Source organism: Lissotriton vulgaris, chromosome 1_1 (assembly GCF_964263255.1).
Source record: "Lissotriton vulgaris chromosome 1_1, aLisVul1.2, whole genome shotgun sequence".
NCBI lineage: Eukaryota > Metazoa > Chordata > Amphibia > Caudata > Salamandridae > Lissotriton > Lissotriton vulgaris.
Genome location: NC_141685.1, coordinates 574,921,010 through 574,944,995, shown reverse-complemented (window position 1 = coordinate 574,944,995; position 23,986 = coordinate 574,921,010).

Below are 23,986 nucleotides of genomic sequence, written 5' to 3'. Positions count from 1 at the left end.
AACGGAATACATGCACGCCTTGAGACCCCACTGCACATGCATTTCTCCCACTTATGCCTATATAATGACTCCAGCCCCAATCACCAAGGTTATAGTGCATGTGTCAAGCTAAATGGGACCTCGGGCATCGCCTCACCAACAAAAAAGAGAAAGCAACCAAGGATGAAAACACCAATCAAACTAGAACCCAGATGACCCAAAACTCTGGTATACTTATATGTAATAAAATACATCTAAATAGCAATGCAAGTATGCAAGTATTTAACACCCAGGGGCTGTGTTACAGAAATTGCTCTGGGGTCCAACTGGAGTGTGCATCCGCTTTGCACATCCCTGGGGTACTTTGGTTTTACTGATGGAGCTGATGCACATGCCGCGCAAGCAACATCTCCAGAAGGTGTTTCATCAGAGTGGCCTCATTCAAATGAGGGAATCACTTAAAGGCAGAGGCAAACATGCCCTTCACAAAAAAGTGGCACACTAGACGTCCCCCTGCAGAAGGTGCAGTAATTCACTTCACCCACCTGCAAGGGGATCTCTAATTCCTCTTTAAAGACTTGTAAACAGCTGCTCCATATTTCACCTGAATGCACTGCTCCCAGGGCAGCTCGAGATTGAAGCTGCCCTGAGGGCAGTGCATTGATCACAATAGAGTGCACATTCACTTTATGCAGCTGGCACACATCTTTAAAGGTGTGCCATGTACTAAACAGGGAAATTGTGCCCTTTTAGTAATGCAGGCCCAAGTGTGCAAATTACTAATCAGTGAGTTTTACTGTAGGCAGAAAGGGAGACTGAGGTAAGCATTCGCTGGAAACAATTATGAGTAACCAACATGTCACAAGTCTAATTCTCAGCAGGGGAGTTGTTAGACCTGCCAGCCTTAGCGTGGTCTTCCCCCAAAGTCTTTGCCTTACTCCTTCCTTTTTGCTGATCTCTTTTTTGTTAGCATTAGGACTCTGCCACTTTATCACTGCTAACAACTGATGAAGTGTGGAAGTTCTCTCCTCTCATCATGGTAACAACAATTTGCACCAAATTGGCACATTAAATTTAGTTGTAAAACCATAGTAAAGTGGCACTACATGTACCATGGTAGTGTAAATTAAATGCTACTAGTGCCCTGCATCAACCAGTGCTAAAGTGTGTATGCTCTATCCTCTAAACATAGTAACATTGACTTAAACCACATTGACACATTTAATTTACTTGCAAGTCGCCAGTAAAGTGGCCCTGCAACTACCAAGGGACTGTAAATTAAACACTACTAGTGGGCATGCATCACTATTTGTGCCACTCACTTAATTAGCCCTTTAAACTTGTCTCAGACCTGCCATGTGCTGTTGTAAGCTGCCATTTCGACCTTGCCAAAGTAAACCTTCCTTCTTAATACATATGTCAGCCCAAAGGTAGACCCTAAATAGCCCAAAGGTCAGGGTGCTTTGTATTTAAAAAGTTGGACATGTACTTTTAGCATTTACATAACCTTGTTGTGAAAAACTCTTAACTTTGTTTTTCACTACTGCAAGGCCTACCTCCCCATTACATTTAATAAGAGCTAACTGATAATTGGGAGCAGATAGGAATGCTGGGTTTGGTGTCTAAACAATTGTAATTTAAAACCCTCTTCAATAGTAAAGATGTATTTTAATTCACAATTCTGAAAATGGCACTTTTAGGGAGTCTGTATCCTGGGTCACATGACTAAGCGTAGCTGGCAGCTGGCCTATGTGTTTTGCTCCCAGTCACTGAGACAAAGGATGATAGGTATCTTGATGAGGGGAGGAACTGTCACCCATCACACTTGAACATCACAAAGGGTCAGCCTAAGCACACTCAAAAATGGTTTCACACTAGTATTTTGTGACCCCATATAAGCTGGAGCCAGAGATTGGAGGCAGAAAATTCCAGACACCTCTGGGGGGTGGAAACGTCAAGAACCTTCTGTTACTTCAAATTGGCACTAGGTATAAATAATGGACCCTTATACCCAACTCTTCAGTACACCTCTGTGCCTGTGGAAGACTCAGAAGAATTGCATTGCTGCTCTGCAAGAGGGATTGCTATGCTGCTGCCCTGATGCATGAGTAAAAGAACTGCACCTGCATCTTGAACCCAGGACCACCGGAGTGATGCCGGAGGCTAGTTAGTTTGGTCTCCTGATCAGAGCCTCAGGGACAGAAAAGCCTCTAACTATCTTCTTCAACCCAGTTCCAGGAGTCTGCCTGCTGTGAATCTTGCACCCCAAGTGGCACCACCTCAGGACTGCTCTTTCAGCCCAGCTTTGGTCCTGTCAGCAGAACCAATGCAATGCGATGGAACCAATGCTGCACATTCCAGATACAAGGCCTCTCATCGCAGCCCACAGTCTACTCGTAAAACCACTGCATAACACATATTCAACGCATGCCTTCATATCACAATCTACTTGCCGACAGCATTCTCGATGATGACGCAGAACTTTGCATCACAGCCCCCAGTTTCTTCTGAAATGCTGCTGCATGAACCATCCTTGACACCAAACTTTGCATTGAAAGCCTCTTATCCACAGCATCCTTGATGATGATACAGGACTCTGCAACACAGCCTGGAGTTCCTCGCAACGTTCCACAAAGCAGAATCTAAGGTACTTTCTTCAGTGGTCCTAACTTGCGCCCGGTATCCAACCTGTGCTCCATCGCAGTCAACCTGAACTTTTGACTTCATCCCTGTCCAGCATGACCAGATAAGCACATTGTTGCTTTGTGCTTCTAGGTACCTTTCTTACATAAATCTTTAAAATTGCATATCTCCGGTTCTACAGAATGGATTTTCGTTGTTTTGATCTAAAATGATTTATTAAACTTTACTCTATTTTTCTAAGTTGGTGTAGGCCTTTTCTTGTGGTGTGTTCTCCCTTTATCACTATTTGAAGTGCTGCATAAATACTTTACACATTGCCTTTAGGTTAAGCCTGCCTGCTTTTGTGCATGAGCCATGAGAGGGTTAGGGCAGGTTAATATGTTGTTTGCTTGTGACTTCACCATAACAGTAACTGCATGTGCTGCTTGAGCCAGATTTCACCCCTGTCAACCAGTAAACCAGTTTCCAACAGGAGCCAATGCCTTTTATCTTTTTGTGGTAGACAAATTGAGCATCATTAGATTTGGCAACATTGACACCTGTTCACTATAGCAGTACAAAACAGAAACAAACTTGTAGAAAGTGCAACTTTTAAAATCATATTTATTATTAGTATTTACATATCCTTCTTTAAATCTTTATTCGACTAGCAAGAGATAGCCATAAAAGAAAAATTGTTATAAAATATTAAGACCAATACTGTTAGGAATTAAAGTGCACTTAGGTATTGTATGCGCATTCAGAGTTTATTCAGTAGGGCAATGTCTTAATTGTTAGGATTTATTCTGTTGATGGAAACTTAGTATCAGGAATAGTGATTATAGCATTATTATTTCATGTTTGTATAATTGTATTGGCTAATGCTTGTTTAAATCCTGTTTCCAGTCAAGCGTTAAATGCAGAAAGGTTTCTAAGACGCACGTTGATTTAGCCACACGTGTAAACAGTTTCTCCGTTTACGCGTGCAGCATGTGATTCCAGAAAGCCGGCAAGTATAAAAGCCAGCTTGCAATGCACAAAGAGACGCTTTGCTTCATCTGAGAGTCATTACGAGAGCAGCTGAGAATTCCCTCCGCCCTTTCGCTGAGACCGGTTCTAGGACATCTCTGTTCAGCGAGATTTGGAAATCGGTGTTCTTTTCAACTTACCTGAGCTTCTTGGATTCCTCCGAACGCGCCTCTTCATTTCTCCCCGAGCTCTGGAGCATCTCTCGGTCATTTCCGCTTCCCTTTCCAGCATTGTGTCACCTCCGGCCTCCGGCTACAGAGTACAGTAGGATTAACCCTTTCTCCTCCTGCAAGAAAAAATGAACATAGACAGACCCCCCAGGATATAGCGGCATGGATTTGCAAATTTAGCGGCACAAATATGGAAATTTAGCGGCACAAATATTGAAATTTAGCGGCATTTTAGCGGCACTTTATTTTACTCATAAGCATTCATTTTCAGCCTTAAATCAATGGAAACTGTTTTAGCAGAGTATTCCACTTTGATTAGGCAATCTGGAATATGGAATAGAGGAAGCAGCCCACAGGTTAAGGCTGTTATCCCTTGGAATTGCAATTCTTCATCTGCCAATTGGATTAAACAGAAGTGTGAGGTCTAAAATTTTGTGTCACATTTTGTGATGTCTATTCCTGTGAGATCATGGGTCTTGATGACACTTCCTGTGATGCGACGTGCCGTGTCGCGCTCAATGATGTCACTCAATGTGATGTCACGCGCTATGCTGCCTAACTTGGTTAGACCCCCCCACTTCTGTTTTTTAGGACCTGTGCCCTCCTAAGAAGTGAAATAAAGACAAAACAAGAGAACAGGCCTCCTCCATCCGTGTACCCAGAATCAGGGAGAACATCCCTTTCTCCATCCGGGCCGCCCCAGCGCGGATGCATTGCAGGGATTGAGTGACAGGCACTCACCCACACCTGACCCCCCTGCATGTCTGGTTTCTGCCCCCAAAGCTCTCCTGCCTTTGAAGTCATGGCTCCTGCCTGGAATCCGAGGGGCAGGCGCAGAGTACAAATGATGCGGAAATGAGTCCTGTTCCTAGGGAGGGCCGTGCCAGGGCTTAGAAGCCCCGCTGCGAGTCTCGACTGCGGACGGGCCCCCCCCCTGCAACTCACGACACCCACAACGAGGCGCTTCACAGGTCGTAACCAGGGGGCTCGGCCTGGAAAGGATAAAAAGAATGCGGCCCGAATTCGACACGACGTTCTGCAGTTTCTAAATGACCCCAAACCTGTATTTACAACGTTTTAGGTCTGGCTTGAAACCCCAGCTGTCGCCAAGCCTTACGTGAGAGCTACCTAAGCAAGGATTTGCAATATAATCGGTCTCTCATTTGTGAGAGTTAGAGCTATTGGCGTTATAAAAGATACCTATGTGTTTTGTTTTGGAGTGTAGTGGATGAGCGTGGAGAGGAATTATGTGTGGGTTGTATTGGAATTGTAAGATGTGGAGTTGTGTGTTGTGTAGTGTATTTATGTAGTGGAATTATGTGACATGGTGAATAGACAATGGTGTGAGTTGCAAAGAATAGCCAGGAAGGTAGAGAGGGATAGGTAATTTGTGTAGGAAGGGGTTATTGAACTCGAGAGGAGCAGAAAGAGTGTGTGAGAAAGAGAGAAAGAAGGGTAGAACAGGCCATAGACGCATAAAGATGGAGGTTTTTATATGCAGAAGAATAGGAGGAGAGGGTGGGTTTGAGGGAGGGAAACTTTGAAAAGTGACATGATAGAAACTGGGCTTTAAGACCTGAAGTTAACCATATGAGAGAGGCGTGAGAGAGGCGTGAATAGAGCACGAGAGAGCCAGACAGCTGGGTGGGAGTACCAGAGAGAAAGAGAGATAGGGGGACAAGAGGCATGATACTCTTAGTCCATGACGTGCCCAGGCTTTGCCAGGAATTCACCCTCTGAGCCATTGGTGTTGCCTTGTTGTCGGTCTGCAGGGTGTAGGGAGATCTCTGCCACTGTTTGATGCCAGCGGTGAAAATCGCCCGTGCAAAGACAAGTGAGCCACTAGATTGGTCAGGCCAGCTCATCTCTTTCACTACACTTACATGCTTACATGCATACATATAGCTCAAGCCTGTTTGTCAGGCGCTCGTATATCCTGGCCTCTAATATTAATTTCACAAGATTAGCTGTTAAAATAGCTCAGAAGGTTGAGCCACTAGGTGAGAACAGTTTTCAAACTGAAGGTTACAGGTTCGATTCACAGAACAGCAGACTCGTCTTTTCCTCTTTCCAAGGCAGACCGAATAAATACCATTTAGTCAGATTAACAATTAGTCACATTGTATATCTGATCTAAAAGGCCACAAGTGAGGATTCAATTGGGCTGCAACACAGAATAATTAATCAAATTATATGCATCCCGCTTCAAAAAGGTAGTTGTAAGGCTCCATTAACAAGTGGGGAGAGCTCTGGGCATCAAATCTGATTTTGTTTGGTTGCGGAACTATTTCCGCGCCGCAGTGCTTCATTATGCAAATGCTTTCGTGTCATGATTGTGGTTTATGCTCCTTTATGCACCCGTCCCTGTCCGTCTCGCCCCTCCTTGCTGCCTTCAAGGCTTTGGCCGAGCAGAATTTGACTTTGAGATTACGTTGGCTTTGTTCACGTCTTACAAAAACATTGCCACAATAGGGCGAGGGTGCCAACCGCCTCCCCCCCACAATGCAAACAGTAGCTGAGAATGCCAGCGAGGCGGCGGGACCGGAGGCTCGTTCAGTGCTTTCTGTCTCAGCCATTCTGACTGGTCCGGGGAAGCTGCTGACACACACGAGTTGTTTTGCACAGCCAATGAAATGGGCTGCGCACAGCCAATGAAAGGCATTGTTTGTTTTGCTGTCTCCTGGTAGAGACACTTTTTTGAAAATATCGCGGCCAATATGGCTATTATCGCGGCCATCGCGGTAATCTGCCGATTTCGCGATTTTTTCGTGAATCGCGAAATCGCGATAAACTGGAGGGTCTGCATAGAGACTTGTTAATTATTGAAAACTGCTAACCATTGGAAAAGAGATTGTTTTGAGACTGTAAAGCATTATGATTTAAAACCTTGTGAAAACAATACAAACATTGGGTTCTACTTGATTAAGGAATGAGAATAATCATTCTATGACTCGATCTTCAAGGAAAATAAAACATTGGTACAACCAAATCAAGAAAAGGTTGTTTAAACTGAATCAGTCTTCTGTTAAGACTCTGTATGTGAAAACGCTTGATATTTAGAGTAACTTGGCACTTTGTTCAATGCTGTGAAATTGATAAAACAAGCATTGGTAAGGCACAGAGAGTGCTATGATTAGGATGCTTGGTATTTTCTTGTTTTTTCCTATTTTCTGTTTTTCAGATCAGAACCCCATAATCTTCCTCTTGACAGCAATTGATCAGGTATGCAACAGTTAGTTAATGTTGATTTAAACCAAAACTAATAATACTAACTCAATGTGTGAATCATTTATTATATGATACAAATAATCATAGTGATTTAAGATTTATACTGTGTATTTTATTTTAAAGGCTCAGTCTCAATAAAAGGAGCTTTGATAATTGTTGAAGTGTAAGCTAGGGCCAGAAATTAAGAGGTATGTTTGCTACGCTCATGTTAAGTAATTATTTAAGGAAGGTTTAACTGATTACAGTGATTACATAATAATTGTTTGCATCACAGAAGAAGTCAATATCGAAGGCCCGGCACACTTACTCTGAGAAACATCGCTAGACCAGACAAGAAAGCAGTGTTTGTTTTTTGTTTCTCACTCCACTTCCCCTTTCCCTTGCGGAAAAATCAGAGGCATCTTTGACAACAAATGTTGAACTTGTTATTAGTCACGCACTGAGTACGGCAATTAATCTTTATTGGGAGCTGTTTGCTATTTCTGTATAAACGCTTTACAGCGCTGCAGTGACTTAAACTTTTTCTGAGGCTCGGTTTGAAAAAATCACAATTTCGGAGTGGAGTAAAAAGTATCTAGGAGCACTTGCTACATCAACATACTCGTTTTTGGGACGCTATACATTTTTCTGTTTACTAAACCGGCTGCAAGCATTCTGAGAGGAGCTTACAGCTGCATCTGTGAAAAACGCGGTAGGAGCAGAGGAGACACGCTGTGCACTGTGTCAGCAACTAGAAGCTGGCTGCTCTCGTTTAAACACTTTCGCTTTGGTAAAGTAATTGCGATTTGATGATGGTTTTTTCCTTTTTTTTCTTACAAATGCCCTGACTCGAGCTGCGGAGCAGGGCTGAATTAGGCTGAGATCATTATGCCGCCTCTTTGAGGAAGTGAATGGTGGCTCCTACTGAAAACTCTTAGCATTTTTGAGAGGAATACATACAAAGATTGTCTAAAACTGTTAAAGATTGTGAAATACGAAAGGAGCAGAGAAGGCACACTTTGTTTTGTTTTGTGTCAGCAGTCAGCAGTGGCAGTGGTTGGACTTTCCTAAAAATACTTAAAGGAGCTATTGTTTGGAAAAGAACACTGAATATCGAAAGTTTGTAGAAAATTAAAAGGAACAGAAAAGCAGAGGAGTAGGATTAACCAGGTGGATATAGGTGTACACAAGCTGTGTGCACAAGAGCTTGTAAGTCTACTTAAAAACATTTATACTGTTGCTTGAAGGGAAACAGAAGTCAAAGGGGTTTTTTGTAAGTCTCTGCAATCTCTGCAATATCTTTAACCCGTGAAGAATCGAGCTACTGAGCTACTGCTGGTATGGGGAAGATTTTAAATGCGCGCAAAGCAAAGCAACGCGGACAGCAGGCAAAAGAGGCTGAGGCTTTGGCTAAATTAACAGATGAAGGCATTATAAAGGCGGTGGATTCAGTGCATTCATCGGACTGCTCAGAGACAGAGGATGTATTAACAGAAGATCTATTGCAGCTGAGTATGGGGGACAAAGTTGCCGATTTCCAGAATGGTGATAAATCCGATACTCTTGCTTCTCCTCAGCCTCTCGCACAACCGCCCCCTCCGCCCAAACAATTTCCCCTGTTTGTTAAAAAAACTCCTTTGCTTGTGCCCAACAATATGACCTCGGAAACTGTTGCAAATGTGGCAATAACCCAGAATCATACAGTTTGTACAAGAGATTCAAGTCTGGCAGTTAGCTCCTCTATAATTTCAGCTTCGTCTGCACAACTTGGCTCAGCAGTATTCACTTCAACTGTTGATTCACTGAACTCTGGTGCTTTAGGAAAAGAGGATTTAATGAGTACAGTATCCCAATCTTCATCTGTATCTGATAGAAATCTAGTTGCAGAGGTGGCAGGCTCCTCGGCCCCTGTACTAGAGATGAATACGGAAACAGAAGGAGAGATGAAGATGTCCGTAAAAGACATGCTAAACTTAATATTGGATGAACTAAGAGAGATCAAGAGATCACAAAACGTGGAGCTGTCTGCAATCCATCAGAGGTTGGATAAAATGGATAAAATTGAAGAGCTAGTGTCCACTTTTCCAGCTCGTCTAACGGAAGCAGAGGAAAGGATTTCCTCTCTTGAGGATCAAATGGTTGCGGTAAAGAAAGAAACTGTAGACGTATCCAAAACTTCTAGGGCTCTGGAGAATAAGCTGGATGATTTGGAGAATTACAATAGGAGATCCAACCTACGCATAGTGGGGGTCCCCGAAGGAATTGAGGGGTCAGATATGCTTCAATGGGTTTCTACATTTCTCCAACAGGGGGTGATTCCGGAACACAAAGGAGATTTAACGATCACCAGAGCCCACCGAGTTCCTGCACATCTCCCCTCGAACTCCACGCTACCTCGGACTATCCTCCTTAACTTTGCCGATGTTAGGGTTAAGGAGCAAATTCTATCCAGAGCAATTCGACAGAGACAGTTTCCGGTGAATGCCACAGTGAAATGCCGGATTTTCTCAGATATGTCTGCAGCAGCAGCAAGACGAAGGAAAGAATTTGTTAAAATTCTTCATCTTTTCAAAGCCCATGGGGCACAAGCAATGATAGCTCAGCAGTCAAAACTTAGAGTGCTCTTTAAAGGTAAATTCTATATGCTATCAGATGTAGAGGCAGCACAGGAGCTATTACATGGAATTCAAAATGGCTAAATTCGGACAGAAGATAGAATACTTGCATGAGATATTCGGGTTTTCTTTTCAATCATTTTTTCTCTCCACTGGATGATGTATTTCATACACTATGTTGGGGTGGGGGTAGGACAGGGCAGGAAGGTTGAAGAGGTGTATCAACACGACACCTCAAATGGAAGGGAGAGGTTCCTGTGGCGTGCGTGGGAGGAGGGAGGTAGAGCGAGGAGGGTGCCACAGATGGAGGAAGAGGGAGGGGGGTGAAAATAGTAAAAAAATACAGTTCTTGGCACAATTTTTTTTTTTTTATTTTTTTTTTAATGTTTACTTTTTGGTCTGCTTGCTGAAGATACAAGTAGTTTTTTTGATGGACTCAGAACCGAGTGTACTTTGTTTAAAAAAAAAGGGTATGATATGCAAAGAAGGAGTAATCTTTTTAGAAAACTTTAGTAAACACTATTAGAATGGTTAAAAATGGTATAAAAATTGTTTCGTTCAACGTGAACGGTCACAATAATAAAAAAAAAATGCGGGCAATAGAGAAATGGGTCTTAACTGAAAATCCTGCAGTTATTCTCTTTCAAGAAACACACATCCCTCTTTCAAAAGTTGACCATTTTTCTATGTTTAAAGGGTGGGCCTCGTATCGGGGGTTCTCCTTTTTTTCTGAGTCACAAAGGGGAGTCGCACTATTCATTAATAAGAATATGGAGTTAGAGATTTTGCAATCCAAGGCAGGGAGCCGGGGTCGATGGTGTTGGGCAACATGTAAATTCAAGAATAGGCCTTCCCCTATCACATTTGTAAGCTTTTATGCTCCAATTAACGATAAGTCGGAAATCTATGAGGAAATGTTTCAGTCTCTTTTGTTGGTTGGAGGAGATATTGTGATTGGGGGGGACTTTAATATACTTATGGACCTGAACTTAGATTCTAGCATGGGTGGTAAAAAACAATTGAAACCTAAAGCATTTAAGTCCATTTCGAATAATGTAAGGACTTTAGATCTTGTTGATCCATGGCGATCTATAAATCCCCATAAAAGAGAGTATACTTGTTGGTCGGGAAGACATAGGTCATTTTCTCGTATCGATTTTTTCCTGACCTCCTCAAAATTTAAGAATAGCTATCAAAGAATTCTACATAACGGCTTCTCCGACCATGCATTGTTAGCATTAGAATTGATATTTGAGGAGAGCACAAATGCGGTAAAACGCTGGGTGTTTAATAAATCATACCTGGCTGATGTAACATGGGTGACCCTATTGAAAAATGAGATTAATGACTTTATTGAACGAAATATGGGAACTGCTCCTATTCATGTGGTATGGGACTCACTTAAGGCGTTTATCCGGGGGATTGCTATTGGAAGGGATGCGCGGGAATCAGCTGCTTTTAGGGATACAAAGAATTTACTACAGAAGAATATCCAGGATGTGGTAGAACAAATGTATCATAATCCATCTGCCAGGCTAAACAATGAATTAAATGCTGCAAAACGTGAACTGAGCTCACATTATTTTGAGAGAAGTGAGGAAATTTTCTGTAGGCAAGCCCAAAAAACATACGAACACAGCAATTTTACGGGTAAATTTCTGGCATGGCAGGTCAGAGAACAAGCGGCAGCTAATCTAATTCATTCTCTTAAATCTCCAATTAATGATACTGATACCTCAGATGCAGCAGAGATAGGACAGATTATGTTGTCTCACTACGAGAAAATTTATACTTCGTACCATATTACGGATCAAAACAGATTAAACAATTTTTTAGACAAGCATAATCTTCCCACTCTCTCTCAGATGGATCAAGCAGCAATGGCATCTTCATTTTCGGAGGATGAACTAAAAGCTGTAGTTAAATCTCTGCCACATGGTAAGGCATGTGGGCCAGACGGTTTCCCTGCAGAATTCTTTGTTATATTTTTCACCTCCCTATCTAAACTATTACTTTTATTATCCAATTCCATGTTGGAAGGTGGCTCAACCCCACCATCATTCTATGATGGGACTGTGGTTAGTTTTTTGAAAAAAGGGAAGGAAGCAAATGATCCTAACTCATATAGACCCATTACTTTGTTAAATTCGGACTATAAAATCATTACTAAATTACTCTCATTACGTTTTAATCATATTTCTTCGCAACTGATTCATTCAGACCAAAATGGTTTTATCTCAGGTCGACAACTCATCACTAATACTCACTATTTGGTTGAGGCCTTAGATTATTTTGAAACATGTAAGGTGCCGGCTTTAGTTTTTCTTTTAGATGCAGAAAAGGCTTTTGATTTGGTGGTCTGGGATACACTTTTTCTTATTTTACAATTTTTTGGAATCCCCTCACAAATTATAACCTTAGTCAAAAATCTGTATCACGGTGCAAAAGCCCATGTGCTTATTAACAAATCCATGGTGGGTTCAATTTCAGTGCAAAGAGGGACAAGGCAGGGTTGTCCATTGTCCCCTGTTCTCTTTGCCTTCTTCATAGAACCACTGGCGGCGGCAATCCGGAATTCTATAGATATCCTTCCACCTATGGCCTCTATGGATAAAATCAAATTATATGCAGATGACATAATGCTTCTTCTTAAACCGGAGATGCATTCGCAAGCACAGGCTCTTTCTGTTTTTGCTGAATTTGAAGCACTTGGAGGGTATCGAATCAATAGGAGGAAAACCGAGATCTTAATTTGTGGTAGTATAACCCCCGAACTACACCCGGATTTTCAAAACTGTATTAATAATAGACCCAAAAGATATTTGGGTGTCTATTTTATGCCATCTGTAAGTGAATTGTACTTTTTGAATTTTGAACCCTTAATAAAAAAAGTTCGCGATCTGTTTTCACGATGGAATACCCTACCTTTGTCCATTCTAGGCCGGGTGGCATTAATTAAGATGTCGGTTCTCCCCCTATTTAATTTTTTGTTTTCCAATATCCCATGTTCATTACCGGGCTTTTTCTTTTCGAAAATCGAATCGATGTTCTCAGCTTTTGTCTGGGCTAAAAAGACACCTCGAATTGCCATAAATACTCTATACGAAGAAAAAGAACAAGGAGGTCTCGGTCTCCCAAACCTTAGAGATTACTACTTTGCTTATTTTGCACAGTATCTCTCAAGATTCAAACATCCAATGTCAAGTCAAGTACTGTTTATAAATTTCTTTTTTGAAACAATAGGCAAAGAAGCCAAAATCTCTTCTCCATTACCCATACCTAAATCTCCTAAACTAGTCCGATACAAGGTTTTAAATTGGTTTTTTAAAAAACGAGATGCCATGTTGAAGAGATACTCACTTCCTCTCTTTAGTTTAAAAACTCCATTTAGTGATGCTATTTTAGGTTTTGGTATTAAAATGGGGCCAGAAATTGTACAAAACTGGGTCAGACTGGGGTTTACATCACTACTGAATTTCGTGGAAAATGAAGCTTGGCTAACTCCTACTGAGATGCTTTCTCTAACTGGGGGAAATGTTCTTCTTATGGGTTCTTATAATCCACTATATAAAGTTTTTGTTCAAATTGATTTAGTACAGATCAGTCAAGCCTCAGATTTATCCAATGATCTCTTTTGGTCTTCACTATTTATGAAACCAGGAAAATGGAGAAGAGTCCTAGCACAGAGTAGAGAGGAGGATCTGAGCACTAAAGCAACTAAAAAATGGCAGAAACATGAAAGTCTCTACTTAACAGTCAATATGTGGAAAACATTAAATAAGTTTAATTTCTCGGTATTGAGAGGCGCTAACTGGAGGCGAATGCTGTTTTTTTAGTAAATGGCTGCTATATTATACACCTGCAGTCATTGCCAGAATGTTTAGTAATTCATCTCCCATCTGTTTTAGATGTTCTCGACCAGATTTGGCTAATTGGTCTCATATAGTAGCCTTATGCCCCCGAATTGGGGCCTTCTGGGAGGGCATTTTTTCTTTGCTTTCACTTCATATGCAATGTACGATTATTAATTATGAAAGACTGATTATATTTGGTATTGATCCAGAACTTAATCTGGTTGAGTCACTAGTAAAACTGGTATATATTATTGTAGCGGTGGCCAGATCACTGATTCTTAAGTATTGGAAAACAGATGTAGTACCCTCTTTGGATGAATGGTATGAGAAAATGAGGAGAGTAAGGAAAAGTGAACTTAAATATGCACAAAGGATTGGGGGACTCCGTAAATTTGAAAAAATATGGGGGACGTATTTTGATTAAATCTCTATGTATGTTTTTTGATATGAAATTTCTTCTTTCAGGCTTTATTCTTTCTTGAGAGGATGCTATATTGTTGTAAATTTTTTTTTTTTTTTTTTTTTTTTGATTTTCTGTAATGATTGTTATGAATGAACTGCCAAGAACTGAATAAAAACATTAAAAAAAAAAAAAAAAAAGGTTGTTTAAACTGAATCAGTCTTCTGTTAAGACTCTGTATGTGAAAACGCTTGGTATTTAGAGTAACTTGGCACTTTGTTCAATGCTGTGAAATTGATAAAACAAGCATTGGTAAGGCACAGAGAGTGCTATGATTAGGATGCTTGGTATTTTCTTGTTTTTTCCTATTTTCTATTTTCAGATCAGAACCCCATAATCTTCCTCCTGACAACAATTGATCAGGTATGCGACACTTAGTTAATGTTGATTTAAACCAAAACTAATAATACTAACTCAATGTGTGAATCATTTATTATATGATACAAATAATCATAGTGATTTAAGATTTATACTGTGTATTTTATTTTAAAGGCTCAGTCTCAATAAAAGGAGCTTTGATCATTTTTGAAGTGTAAGCCAGGGCCAGAAATTAAGAGGTATGTTTGCTACGCTCATGTTAAGTAAATATTTAAGGAAGGTTTAACTGATTACATAAAAATTGTTTGCATCACAGAAGAAGTCAATATCGAAGGCCCGGCACACTTACTCTGAGAAACACTGCTGGGCCAGACAAGAAAGCAGTGTTTGTTTTTTGTTTCTCACTCCACTTCCCCTTTTTCTTGCGAAAAAATCAGAGTAGTCAAGAGTTAAAACCTTGTTACCTGATTAGTCCAAAAGGGAGTTGGGAGTTTGCAGCTACAAAAGAAACAAGCTCAGCAGCCTTGTGGTGAAAGCTCAACAAATACAATCATAATACAAATCATTACATCTTATATGTCATTATCATAACATTCGCATATTGATTGCATCATCATTGGGGCAGAATGAAGTTTTACACGTGGAATAATCAATTACAGATATGCTAAAATCCCATAAAAATCATGCCATTTTTTTACTGCTAGAACTGAGGGTTTTTCTCAGATTGATAGCCTTCAGGATAAACAGGGCAACACTGTAACAGGTCAGGGGGTCACCACATCTCACCAAAAATTTCATAGCCACTTTATGTGACCTGATGTTATGAGTATTAAACAGTGGCTTTAAGGAAAAACACAGAAAATTCATATAAAAATTACAAAACAGCATAAAGTGAGGCGTGCTCTGTTCACTTAAATTGTCACATAGACAAAACATATATTCGGGGGGACGAGACCGCATTGTAGGGAAAGCTACTAGGTAATGAACTATGCCGCATCTTAATCTAGTTAGGACAAAACGATGCTGTGCATGGGACACATATGGCAAATAGTTATTCGAACTCATCTCAATGCTATATCATATATACTGAGAGACAGTAAATGTATTCTTTTTTGCCTTTAATCTTCGGTTCATCCGATGTTGTAAAAAGGTATCTCTGATCTCTTTTTTTGTGCATATCAGAGTTTTAGATGTTTCTGACCGTACTCATGTTTTATACATGTTTTCTTAGGCGGTATTACCGTACAGCAGCCATAATGTAATTTAAGATAGTCTAAAATGATTAATTTAGTAAAAGCAGTTTCCCCACTTTTCCAAATTGAATCCCACAGTAGCAATGGTTGGGCCAGTAGGAGATCTTCTAAAAACTGGAGACCCACCTCATAATGAGCAATGGAATTTGATGCGGATTGCGGTAAATAAAGCAAATGTTTCAGAAACAGATTTTCTTGCGTTTGCAGGTCCTTAATATTTATATGACCCCACAGCCCTGCCCCATAAAGAGCTATGCTTGTTCCTTTGGCTTTATATAAGGCTACCATCTCATTAATTGGCCGGCTACCCAGTTTGGAAGAACATCTTAAAATGCCCTGAGTAGCCCTGCTTATTTTGGCTCTAGTATTTGAAATGTGTTGGGACCAAGAGCCATTATCCAAAAAAACAATATCTAAATCGCAGGGCAATTTGTGTTTCATCCCAGTAAGACAGAATAACATACAGAAAAATACCATTGCCCGAGTTCATTTGGCACTCATCATCATGATCTTAGACTGGCACAGACATGTACAGCTCTTTTCATCACCATCATCTCAACATACTTACCGAGAATGAAACTTGGTTTTTACCCTCCTTACAAGCCATCATAGACTTTTTTTCAGCCATGAGGCTCTTCAGTCCAGCATATAAATACTGAAGAAGAACTTGGAGGGATCGTTGCCATGGCATATTTTTTAACCTGGCAGCCTTAGGGTGCTGTTTCCCCACACATTCTGCCTACTTACCTCAAATATTTGCTGGATTTTGTTTTTGTTGGCCTTTGGACATGGGGCACTTTACCACTGCTAACCAGTGCTAAAGTACTTGTGCTCACTCCCCTAAACATGATTTGATTGGCATATACTTGATTTCCATATTTAATCCATGTATAAGTCCCATGTAGAGTAGGATACCATATAACCAGGGCATGTAATTCATATGCTACCAGTGGGCCTGCAAGCCTTATCGTGCCACACATTTTAGTAGCATTTTAAAACATACACTAGGCCTGCCTTTACAGCCTGAATACAGTGATACACTGCCAAGTTATACCCCCTTGCCAAGACTTCAACTGCCCTCTTATTACAAATAAGCCACCGCAAAGGTAGGTCCTTGTTTGCCCATAGGGCAGGGTGCTGTGTAATTGAAAGGTAGGGCATGTATTTTTAAGTTTTACATGTCCTTGTAGTGAAAAACTCCTAAATTCATTTTCAACTACTGTGAGGTCTACCCCTCCAATAGGATATCATTAGGGATTCCTTATTACATTTATTAAGCTATACATTCTAATTATGAGAAGGTAGGTGATTCATGCTTGGTACCTATGAAATTGTAATGATAAATCCTCTTTAAAGGTAAAGTTACATCACAATTTTGAAAATGGCACTTTGCATTTTCCTGCCCTTAGTACTTTGTGCCAGCAGCCTGTCTAGAGTCACATGACTGGGTGTAGCTGACATTTAGACTCTTGTGAATTCCTCCCAGAGAGTCATATATGAGAAGGATCATTTGTGCCTCAACGGGCCATCTGCTGGCAGGATGGGGTGGCAGAGTTGAGCACTGCACCATTTACACCTGAATAGCCTGTGCTCTGCCTTAACACACAGGCCCTAATGACCCTGTATTGTCACAGCAGCTAGCCTGGAACCAGGGCAGGAAAGTCAGGAAATTCCATGCACCTCAAAGAACCTTTCCAGAAGATTCTCCCACCTACCAGAAGATGAGCACCACAGTATAAAAATAGGTTCTTCAGACCCACTCTTCAGTACATTACTGGACATGCCAAAGGACACTCAAAGGACACTCAGAAGACTTCCTGCTGCTCCGACCTGCTGTGCACTCTGTCAGACTGTTGCTGTATCTGAAAGGAATGCTTTGTGGCCTGAAGCCTGCCTTGAATCTTCAGATACCAGCTCAGCTGTTGAGCCCTGCATCTTCACCTGCACTCAGGAATACCAGAAATTACTCCAATAGCTATTTTGCTGACCTCTTGTTCAGAGCCACAGGGACCTAAACGCCCTAACCATATTGAGCCCACACCTGGAGCCAGCCTGATGAAGTCTCGAACACCCAAGAGGTGCCCCACTCACCCTGGACCCTTGGTTGGATGCTAAAAGTGCCCAGATGGCAAAAACCAAAACTTAAGACTTAGGCAAATGTTGACCCAAAAGCTTTCTAAGAACAGGAGAAGACCAGAACTGGCTTGATACCTAGCTGCTCGAGGTGCACCTTTGCTGCTTCTCCCGCTATGTTCGTCTCCACAGCAGCAAATCAGTTTCAGTGTTCCTTCGTCAAAGGGGCAACCAACCTTGTGGAACTAGCTTTGGCTCAGCTCTCTGCCTCATCCCGCTGGAGTTTTTCAGCTTTCATTTCAGCGACTAAGTCTGAACTTAGAAATTGTAGTTTGGCCGTTAGGGTCATTGTTGATATTGCTAAGTTAGCATGAGCTCTGCTGCCATGCTGCTGCTTTAATGCATGTTACTACATGACTTGATTTTGCAAGATTCTGTTTGTGCCTTTCACAAGAGAACTGTCTGCTTTCTGCGTTCTATGCCTATTCCTGGAGGTTAGTCTGAACACACTGTGCAAGGTCGATAAACAATGCCCTTTGTTATTCTATTATGGTCAGTCCCTAGCATTTAGACAAAACATGCTACACAGCTGCAGATGCTGGAAAACGGTGCTTTGATATTATGGGAAGGCATGTTGTTTTAACACAAACTTGGAGAGGGACCTTTCCAGGGAGAAGAGCTCTGCAGTTCCTATGATGTAAAAACTATCATCTAGGCACTAAGGTATAGGGTCTGCTGACAAAGCCCAGAGATCTCCCTTTATATATTAAAACTTCTTCCAGTCAAGGGGAGGGTGTTTGGGCCTTATAGTCCTTTATCCACTGTCTGTATACGATGATTTCCCCTTTCTTAGTCTATGGACCTGCTACAATGCTAACTGTTTTAGGTTTATGCTTTTTGCTGCTGGTAGTGGCTAATATACTGCATTATAGGAATATATGATGGTACAACTCAAACAATTGCAATGCATGCCTTTACATCGCAGTTTTTACATCGCAACTACCATTACAATGCATGATTTTACAACGCATACCATTACAACGCATTTTTAGAAACTACAAAGCATACCATTACAAAGCATACCATTATAGCACATACCATTACAATGCATAATACTTTTGGGGCAACTGTGGGGTAAGTATTGGATAGTGTAGGGGTAAAAATTACTATTCCCACTCCAATGAGTGCAACAGTAGGGTAAGTGTTGGATAGTGTATGGGTAAATATTACTATTACCACTCCAGTGAGTGAACAGTAGTGTAGTGTAAGTGTTGGAAAGCGTAGGAGTAAAAATACTATCCCCATGCACCCCAAAACCCATACCCACCCTAAAGCTAAAAAAACACTATTACTTACCTTATAATGCGTTGTAATGGCATGTGTTGTAATGCCATGTGATGTAAAGGCAGTTGTAATGACTGCATTTTAATGGTTGTTTCCCCATTATAGAGCATGATAGTTAAAATAAAAATGTTGAACTATTACCGTAACTCTGTCTCTTATTGTGGACAACTACGAGTGAGTGAGCGAAAGGGTACATCTTGCTACTACGATTCCCGAGAGAGTCGGGAGTGTTGTGTTCTGGGTTGTCTAATCATTTGTAGCTTCGTGAATATGTAGGAGAACGAATGAGACTCTAGAGCTAGTTGGCCTCTGGATTTTGGGTACTGAGGCGGTAGGAAGGCTTAGCCCCTAAACACAGAGGTCCTGTTTTCCTGTACATAGTTCTGTGTGTGCAGAATCCCCACATCATGGCACCACCAACATTTGGTCTGGTACCTATCAGTGAGAGCCCTGAGTAGTGCTTGTGCTTGTCCACAAACCCCTCACTTCTGTTTCCGGAGATGGTTGTGGCGGTGTTGCCTCCTATATTGTGATATTTTTTAGGTTTCTCACAGTTGAATTTTAAAAGATCTTTCTCTTAATTTTTACCCAAAGAGGGGTAAACAAAATACTGGTTCCCCAGTAACCTGTGATCCCAGACATTACCACAATCTTGACAATGATTCCCCCATCAGCAAAATTATTTTCTGTAATTGACTTAAAGAATACTTTCTTCAGCATACCAATCCATACCGATAGCAGATATCTGTTTGGATTTACAATAGCCGGAAGGAACTTTAGATTCTGCCATGGCTATACTGAAAGTCCTAGTAACTATAGCCAAGCTCTGAAAGCTCAATTGGATTCTTTGAAACTTCCCCCTGGTAATGTGCTGTTGCAGTATGTTGACGACCTCCTCGTGGCTTCGGACACTGAAGATGGTTGTAAAGAGGCTACGGGTAAATTACTGTTACATTTGGCACACCATGGACACAAGGTGTCACTTTCAAAATTTCAATATTGTCGACAGGTCACCTATTTAGGTCACCTACTCTTGAAGAATGGTCTCAGACTAACACCTGAACGCATAGCTACTATTACTAATATGTCTGTTCCTAAGACCCAATGCGAGGTGCGTGCTTTCATTGGCATTACTTCACGTCACTGGATCCCTAACTATTCCTTACTAACGAAACCCCTTCTTTACCTGTCCACCAAAGACGTGCATGAACCCTTGCCTTGGACATCTGCATGCCAGCAAGCTGTTGAGCAAATAAAGATTGGACTTTGCTCTGCTCCTGTGCTTGGTACTCCTGATTGCCAGAGGCCTTTTGTGCTCTACGTACACAAGGCGAATGGTTGCATGCTTTGTAAATGTAAATGTTGTATACTTGTAAAGCGCACAGCTGCCCGCACCGCAGGCGTCCCGGCGCTGTATACCGCTGGGGAACCTGTCCTGGCTTTCCCTGTGAGATGGTCCCTTACTGGGCACCCCCAGGGTGAGGCCAGGCATCCCCTGCGTTGAAGGGGCCGTTGTGAAGATTAAGCAAGCTATTGCCCAGAGTTGCAGAGTGGAGCCCAAGGTTAGAGTAGGCGCCGAGGCGAGAATTATCAGGCCCACGGACATTTTGACCCAAGACCCTGCCTCGTTGGGAATGGAACCCTGGTCCCGGGCCGATCTCAGCTTCCGGGTCTGCCGCCTCAAACCATTGAGCCACACTTCTCCACTTTCTGTCCTAACACAGTGTTTCGGTGGTAAGCAGAGACCCTGAGCTTATTTTTCTGCTATTCTTGATAATGTTGAAAGAGCTCTCCTGAGCTGCCTGAGAGCTACTGTGGTGGTGGCAGTTTCTATCAGACAATCGGCAGGGCTTGTCCTTGATACTAATCTCACAGTAATGGTACCTCATGCTGTGAATACACTATTTAATAAGACATAGAAACAGTATCTTACTAGTGCACGTCTGACTGGATATGAATTAACCTTGTTTGCTCTGCACATTTCCATCAAACGTTGTGCTACTCTGAATCCAGCCACGTTACTGCCCTTCCCTTCAGAAGAAAAGGAAAATGATGTCCATGATTGTTTATTTCAGACTGAGGAAGAAATGAAAGGACGGGAAGACCTGACTTATGTGCCCTTATCTGACCCCCCAAAGGGAAGTATATGCGGATGGCTTTTGTTTCAAACTACCAGATGGCACTACCACTGCAGCCTGTGCAATCACAACGTTACACACTATAGTTGAGACATCTCGTATCCCATATAAATCGGCCCAGGCTGCAGAGTTGGTTGCCCTCCTTAGGGCTTGTGAGTTGAGAGAGGGTCTGGCTGTTAATGTCACTGACAGCCAGTACGCCTTTGGGGTGGCCCATAATTTCGGAAGCCTATAGGCAGAGAGAGGGTTCTTGACCTCGCATGGGTTGTGAATACAGCATGGTCCATTGATACTGTTGTCAGCATTGATACTTCCTGATAAGTTGGCAATAATAAAATGTAGCACACATAAAGCAGTAACAGATGACGTTGGAAGGGGATATGCATTTGCAGATCAGACAGTTAAAGAGACAACTCAATCAAAGTTGAAAAAGATGTTTGTGGCAGGTCCCGCTAGGTGGGTCCCAGACAATGGAATGTTCGAGGACACATTAGAAAATGTCAGGGAAATACAGAGTGAGGCCACCATAGATGAACTGGCAATATGGGAGGAGAGAACAGAGTGTTTGGACGAGGATAGGTGCTGGCCTAACTTCTCTGGGAAACAGAGATGGTTCCTACCCAATGCTTATGTGCTCCCTGTTGTTACCATGGCCCACGGACCTGCACCTAGTGAAACACTGCATTATTTGTTTGAAACATAATCCTGGGAAAGGTACTCCTACACCCGCAGGTAACTTTGCATCACCTTCTTTCCCTTTCAAGGTTCTCCAGATAGATTTCATCGAAATGGAACGAGTTAACAATTTGAAGTATGTGATTGTAGTGATTTGTGCATTCAGTAAATGGATTGAGGCTTAGCCCACTAATGAGAATACAGCTATGGCGACGGCGAAGGCACTCTTTAAAGAGTTCTTCCCTCACTATGGATTGCCATGTGTGACTGGAGTGACAACGGAAGTCACTTCAATTCAAAAGTCATTGCATTGGTATACAAAGCCTTGCATATTAGGCAGAAGTTTCATGCAGCGACCCACCTCTGGTCAGCAGGCCTGGTTGTGAAGAACAATAGTACTCTCAAACTGAAATTAGCAAAGATTCAAGAAAGTACAGGTTTGCGATGGCCCGATGCTCTACCTTTGGCTTTATTATCTACCAGAGCAACAGTGCATTCTAGAACAGGATTGTCCCCATATGAGGTGGTCTTTGAATGCCCCGCCAACATCTGGGTCGTCCTAAGACCTAAGCGCTTCCCTGTGGAAGAGTACCCCCTGCTTGTAGACTATCTGTATGAATTAACTAAAGATCTTCATTCTATCCACCAACATATTCACGTCACGCTGCAACCAGTACCAGAGGGGCCCGGGCATCAGCTACAGCCCGGCGACTTTGTTTTCATGAAAGATTTTCGGCGGAAGAACTGCCTGGAACCGAGGTGGAAGGGGCCCCTATTTGTTTTTCTCTCCACCCACACAGCCATCAAGCTTGAAGGCTGGAAGCATTGGGTGCATGGAACTCACGTCAAAAGGATCCCTCTTCCACTTCCATATGATCGGTGGGTCCTCAACGGCATTGCTGACCAGGAAAGAGAGCGGGTGCCCCGCTTTGTTCCCTTCTCTGACGCCCGACTGAGGTGGATGCAGATGGACGAAGAAAGTGATGCAGCCTTGTTGGAGGCTGTCCCACCAGAGATAAGCATTCATTAGAGATAATGGGGTGTCCTAGTGATCCTCAGAACATGGATACTAAAGTTAAACAAGAATAGTTGGTTCTGTCGGATGTGAGTCAATTTCTTTGCTATGTAGTAAATATAATGATTCTTTATATACTTCACTCAGTCAGCTTTTATGGTATCATATAAAAGGACACACACTACAATTCTAAATTTGAAAACATTCTTCCTATTATGGAAATCTTACATGTATCAATCAATTTGTAAAACGTGGCTGTCAGAGACAAAAAATGGCATACAATCACATACAAGGTGAAATATTTAGTGACTAATAGTGACAGGTGATGACCGTGCTATACATGAATAGGTGAAAATGACGTAATTACAATTATGGAAAAACATACAACTTCATCAGTCCATTTTTGAAACATTGGTCACAACAATCATATTATTTTCTTTTTCGAGTTGTGGCATTAAGTAGGACGGATTGACAAAAGTAACGTCAACGTTTCGACCCAAGATGTTAGTGCAGAATTATTTGCATCCTTGAGCGGGTCTTCATCAGGACAATGAGAAAGCTATAGCCTGAGGACTTTGGAAGCTAGAAGTTTCTTCAGTAGCCGTTTGGGGATTCGGTGTCAGCCGACACCCTTTGTGGAGATATCCTGACACAGGAGATTCTTGCGCAATTAATACAGGTTTTCTTCACCAGCCGATGGAGACATTCGAGGTATGTGCCGCCGGGGCGATCACTTATGTGAGCAATGGAGGGACATCTGAATCCGTCTAACGCCATTCTTTGCATTGCTTTAGAGCTAGGTGCAGAATTCCAGCCACTGTTGATCATGGACATACATCTATATTTAGCCTGGTTTACTTCATCTCGACCCCAAGTATCTCTGCATCACCAAACGACCCATGGCCTAAATGGCTTGAATTTAGCCAATCCTTCACATTGTAGAAACTCTCCACCTAGAAATTCGTACAAGCTTGTTCCATTCATGTCACAGAGCTGCCCCCTTTATTGCCACATCACGCTTTGTTATGTTTGAGTGTTATTACTGCAATTGATGCCTCAACTACCAAGGTACTGAATTACAATACTATGCAACACTGTGCATAAACACATTTTGATGAACATATACAAACTGTCAATAAAGAGCAGTTTAAAAAGAAATATTTTAGGATCTTAAAAAATTGATGGACAGCATGGAAGTCAAAGATAACCGATATGTAGATCTACAGGAAAAAGG